A 6295-nucleotide genomic window follows, 5' to 3' on the forward strand; every position below is an offset into this window, starting at 1 on the left:
TTATTAAAAAAGGAATTATTTGGCTACCACATTAAGACTTCAAGAAATGTATCAAAATATTGATCAAGAACATTTCATTTTTAAAATTCTTTGCTGGAGCTGCTAGGTAGAGTGGATGCCCAGAAAGAGAAGCTCAGGGAGAGCTCAGGGCAGACGGAGAATCACAGTGAAGGTCAATTTGAAGAAGTTCTCCTTGGGCTAGTGTGCACACACTGGACTCTTTAATTACCTTTGTTTTTATGGAGAATGTACTGTCCAGTGGAACTTAGTTGGGACTGAACGTAGTACATGCTGTGCTCTGTACTAAGACTCATTGAGAGACTAAGCAAGAGAAGAGAAAATGCTCACATATAAATGACCTGAATATTTAAAAGACAATAAATAACAACAACTACGCATATTGTCCATTTACTATGTCCTTGCACTCAGCTGGGGATTTTATTATTTTCCACAAAACCCAATGACATTAGTGTGATTGTGTCCATTTTAAAGATGAAGAAACTGTTGGTCTAGGAGGTTGAATAACTGGGCCCAAGGTCAAGCAAACAGTGCACGGTTTGCCTAAAATTTGAATCAGATCTGTTTCGTTCTTGCTTTTGACTACACCAAAAACCTGACAGATGGACTTGCAATTGGAAACTAGGTTAATATCCTATTTCTAAAATCTTCTACTGCTTAGTTTCCCTATTCTTAGAGGAGATCTTTTTTTGGAAGCCTAGTAAACGACTTCTTCTGATGCCTTTTACTCATGAGTGATGCAGCTGTCCAAGTCAGAAACCTGAGAGTTATTCCAGTGCTCCCGTTTTCTCAGCCAGCACATGGCTAAATCGAGTTCTAGAGGTTCCGCCCCTTCAATTTCCCTGCCGCCCACCTTCTCTATCTCTGCATTCATGACCGCAGTTCAGAAGCTTGCCATTTTGCAGTGCTACTTACAGCCGTCTGCTAACTGGCCTCTCTGCCTCCAGTCTTGCCCCCTCCAGTTCACTTTCCAAGGATGCTTTCATTCAAAACAGTGATTTTTCAAAGTGAAACCAATCCTGTTCATCCACTATGAAAAAATGTTCATCCACTCTTTTCATTACTTCAAGATGAAGTTCAAGTTTCTTAATATTCCTTATAATGACTTCACTGATTTGGTTTTATCTTTCCGGCCTCATTTACAATATAACACTCTCTGGATCAGGATTAGATTTGGTTACAAGTGACAGAAAAATGAAAATAACAGTGTTATAAACTATTAGAAAGTCAATGCTTTTTCTTTACATATGGCTGGTGTCATTCAGTCATCCAGAATCCAAGTTCTTTCCAGATTATTTTTCCACTTCCTTTGCCATGTAGCTTCTATGTCATTGGCTGGGGTGGCTGCTGGAGATCCAGCTCTCAGATCCCCGTGTTAACCCATGGAGAGAAGGGAGGACCAAGGAAAGTCATGCTCTTCCCTTTTTGATGGTGTCCAAGGAGTTCCACTTAGGAACTCCCATTCCCGTTTCCATGTAACTTGGTCACATGAACATGTCTGCTGCAAAAGAGATTGGGAAATGTAGCCATTGTTTTTGTCAACCATTTGTCCAACAACAAGCTGGGGATCCTATTCTCAAGGAAACAGTGGATAAATAAACTGGGGAGAACTAATAGTCTCTGATACTTCCACCGTCAGCTGTTTGCAGTGGCCTGTGCTGAAGTGGTTCTTGCTGTCCTTGCTGTGTGTGCATGTCACTCCTTTATCTCCAGAAGAGTGCTGATTCTGCACTGCACGTGTGGCTCTTCTCCTGAGCCTCCCCACTTGTCAGAGAATTTCTTGAGGACATGGATGACTGTCTGGCACCAACAGTTCCAGGTTTTTATTTTTGTTTCTCTAAATAGAGCATTCTATTTAGCTTAAATGTGGAAACGTAACTATAGGCGTCTGAGAATGTGAACACAGGTTATAATTCTTCACGAGAAACATGCATTGCAAGAGTCTCCCAAGTGCTGAGTCAGAGGTCTGTTTGAAGAGGCAAAAGTTAAGACCAGAATTAGGAGTTCGAACAAACCACATAACGATCTAGAGGAAGAGCCTTCTAGACAGAGAATTCATTAGGACAAAGGCCTGATAGACTAGTATCTTCACAGACTGGTTGTTAGATTTCAATGAATTAACGCATACAAAGCACTTAGAACAGCACCTGGGACTCGGTGAACACTCAATAGGTCCTTGGCACCCACATTCTTATTCCTTTTAATATGCGTCTAGGTTCTTGCTATGCCTGTCCTTCCAATGTTGTATACCCAAACCTGGGCTCCTATTACCTTCCTGCTCTCTGCATTTAGTTAGTTGCTTTCCCAGTTGGGGCTGGGTTTGACTACATATAACAGAAAAGTCAAAATATAGCAAGTTAAGCACAGAAGACCAATTTTTCTTTCAAGTAGAAATCTGGAGGCAGGCAGGCCGCTCAGGGCTGAAACGGTGCTCTGTGTGCCCTAGAGACCCCTAGTCCCTCCCTCTTACTTTTTTATCATCTTTGACTTTTGGCTTAAGATAAGTTTCAGCCATTGTGTCCACATCTCAGAATGATAAAAACAGAAGGGTGGAAGGACAAAAAGGCATACCCATTTTAAAATCTTTTCCCCGAAGCCCCATCCAACAATCCGTTGTCATCATATTGGACAGAACTATTTACATGCCAAACCTAACTAGAAGAAAGCCTGGCAAATCTAGTTTTTGTTTTCCAGCCTGGCTCATTGCAGTTCAGTTACTAAGAAAATAGAGGCGGCCGGTGGATGGTTCACACCTGTAATCCCAGCACTGTGAGGGCACTGCGAATCACCTGAGGTCAGGAGTTTGAGACCAGTCTGACCAACATGGCAAAACCCTGTCTCTACTAAAAACACAATAATTAGCCAGGGATGGTAGTGGACACCTGTAATCCCAGCTACCCGGGAAGCTGAGTCAGGAGAATGGTTTGAACCTGGAAGGCAGAGGTTGCAGTGAGCTAAGATCGCACCACTGCACTCCAGCCTGCGTGACAGAGTGAGACTCCATCTCAAAAAAACAATAGGAAAATATTTGTTGGAGGAGGCCCATCTCCTTTTTTGTCGCCTGAATTCTAATCCAGATTCTCATTCTGTGTCTCCTAGGCCACTTCTAGTGGGGTTTCTGCCAGAAGAGTTTTCATCTTCAACACATTTTACACATAATATGCTGTGGTTTGAATAATGGCATCCCTGAAAAATGTATACGTTGAAACCTAATCGTTAATGCGATAATATTCTAAGGCGGGGCTTTTAGGGAAATGATTAAGTCATAAGGTCAGCGCTCTCATGATGGGATTATTGCCTTATAAAAGAAAGCTGAGGGAGCTTGTTTGCCCCTTCTGCCACATGAAGACACATAGAAGGCGCTATCCATAAGGAATAGGCCCCAACCAGACAGAAATCTCCTAGCACCTTGATCTTGGACTTCTCAGCCTCCAGAACTTTGAGCAATAAGTTTATATTATATATAAGCCACTCAGTACAAGGTATTTTGTTATAGCAGCCAAATGGACTAAGACAAAGAGCCTTCAATGAGCTCATAAACTGCTGTCCTGCAAGCTGAATTCAACCCAAAGTCATAGTTTGATATTTTCATGGCATTTAAAAAAAAAAAAGAATCGAATTACTCATCAAAATTTAGCAAACCAAAGGTTGCTCTAAAAGCTTGGATTTCTTTCCTTCAGTAGCAGAGGTTCTGGATCCACATTTCCGAATGGCAGTAATTAGCTGCAGCTGGGTAATCACTCACTCCTTGAATAGGGGTTGAGATTTCTAGTTTGCCCAAATCCCCACTTTTTCTTACCTCGCACGCAGCCCACTCCCCTAATTTACATTTTCCAACTGTCCCCTCAAGGCATTGACTTTATCAGTCTTGATTTTATAAAAATCAAAAACTCCTGTTACCTGTTCAAGTCACTTTCTTGATCTGGCCTTCACTTATTTCTGCAGCAAAATGCCCCACGATTCCCTTCATGTTCTTTGGTATCCAACACACTCCCCACACTGCACCTCTCAACTGTAAGTTCTATGAGACCCATGTCTGTTTTATTCATCAATGCATTCCCAGCACCTGTAACAGTGTCTCACTCATAACAAATGCTCTATAATTAACTGTTAAATGAATTGGTGAACCAATACCTGTCTTTTATTACCTCTCTGCTTTTGTTCATGTTCTCATTTCCTAAAATGATGGGGTGTTTTGTTTTGTGTTGTTTTGAAGAGACAGGGTTTTGCTCTATCACTCCAGGCTAGAGTACAGTGGCCTTCCACCTTAAATTTCCCAAGTTGCTGAGACTACAGGTGTGTGCCACTATAACTACTATTTAAAACATTTTTTTGTAGAGATGGGTCTTGCTTGTTGCCCAGTCTGGTCTCAAGCTCCTGGTCTCAAGCAATCCTCCCACTTTGGCTTCTTCCCATAGCATTGGTATTTCACATGGCAGGTACAAACCATCCAGAGTCAAACATCCCTCTTCAGTGAAGCCTGTCCTGGCCCACTTGCTGGAAGTAACTTTCTCCTTCTATGAACTCATACAAAATATTAGTGCTCTTAGCAGGCATGGACCTTCCAAGCCACATCCCTGATGGGCTATGTCTTTCACAATTTAGAAGGGAACTAGGTTAGGGAAGACTCAACAGGTCTGGGAAGTAAAATCTCACATTACTCTGGTGGCTATGTTTGGAGGGGAGTGAGAGAAAAAGAAGACAGGAGGCTACTGAGGCAGTCCAAGCAAGAAATGGTGGTACCTTTGGCTTGGGGGTTGGCAGGGAGGGTAAAAAGAACTCCTTGGATCTGAGAGATTATTGGCATATGAGGTCACTGGGGCTTGGTGATATAACAGATGAGATGGAAGGTGAAGGAAAGGGAGATTTCAAAGGAACTCTTTGATTGCTGGTTCATGCAAGAGATGAACTATCATCCCCTGAATGATAAAACACTTAATGAGAATCAGGCTTCGGAGTTTAGGTTTGTTCAGTTGACTTTGAAGGTCTTTGAGACATGCATGTTGAGATGTCAAGTAGAAGGTTAAATGTATAGGTTTAGAGCTCAGAATGACATTCTGCGCTGAGGACAGAAATCTGAAAACTATCAATTGTCAGATGTCAAAATCCTGAATATTGATATCCTGGTAATAATAATTCCTGAATGTCGAGGGAGAAAGTATTAGAATAGATGAAGAGAAGGGACTTATGACCAAGTCTTAGGAATCTAACATTTCATAGTCAGGAGAAAGAAATTGAACCTGCAAAGGAGATAGAAAGGGAAGGTGCAAAGCCATAGGAGGAACCAGATAAGGATGGTGTATTCACCTGTTCTCATGCTGCTGATAAAGACATACCCGAGACTGGGCAATTTACAAAAGAAAGAGATTGGATTTACAGTTCCACGTGGCTGAGGAGACCTCACTATCATGGCAGAAGGTGTCTCACATGGCAACAGACAAGAGAAGAGGGTTTGTGCAGAAAAACTCCCGTTTTTAAAACCATCCAATCTCGTGAAACTCATTCACTATCACAAGAACAGTCCAGGAAAGACCCACCCCCATGATTCAATCACCTCCCACTGGGTTCCTCCCACAAAATGTAGGAATTGTGGGAGTTATAATTCAAGATGAGATTTGGGTGGGGACACAGCCAAACCATATCAGATGGCTTTAGAAAGCCAAGGAAGAGAGTGTTTGAAGATGTGAGGAGTGGTGTGTTGCTGAGAGGTTAGTAAAGATGAGAACTGAACAATATCTATGATGAGGCAGTATGTATGCCTTGAGTGCCTCTGAATGAGCCATTTCTGAAGGCTGCGAGGCCAGGCAGGAGGAAGCCTGTTGCAAGGTGTGGGTAGGAAGGAGAGGAAAGGGGACAGTGCCCACGGCTATGGTACACCATTGCTGTGGTCAGCACTGGATTAAGGGATCCAGATGTTAAGGGTCATTCCTGTGATGTGACTAAAAAACACTTATTGGATTTACAGCCTGGAGGTCATGGTGTACTTAGGAAGAGGCAGCCATTTGCGAGGAGTGTTAGGGTTGGAACCCAGGTGAGAGGTTTGGGGATTGGAAGAGAAGGAAGCAGAAACTGTGACGATGATGTGGTGTTGTAATGAATGCTGGCTGCACCCTCCTTTGCCTCTCTGCCTCCACCTGCACAAGTGCTTATTGGGAACCCCAGTCACCCCTCTCCCTCCCCAGCAAACTGGCCCACAGACCATGGCAAGAAAGAGAAACTATGGTGTGTGAAGAAATGCTTCAGCTTTTTTCTGTATCTAGAAGCCAGTGAGTGCATT

This window comes from Sapajus apella, unplaced genomic scaffold, assembly GCF_009761245.1.
Source record: "Sapajus apella isolate SASKATOON/1434 unplaced genomic scaffold, GSC_monkey_1.0 scaffold5, whole genome shotgun sequence".
Taxonomy (NCBI): Eukaryota; Metazoa; Chordata; class Mammalia; order Primates; family Cebidae; genus Sapajus; species Sapajus apella.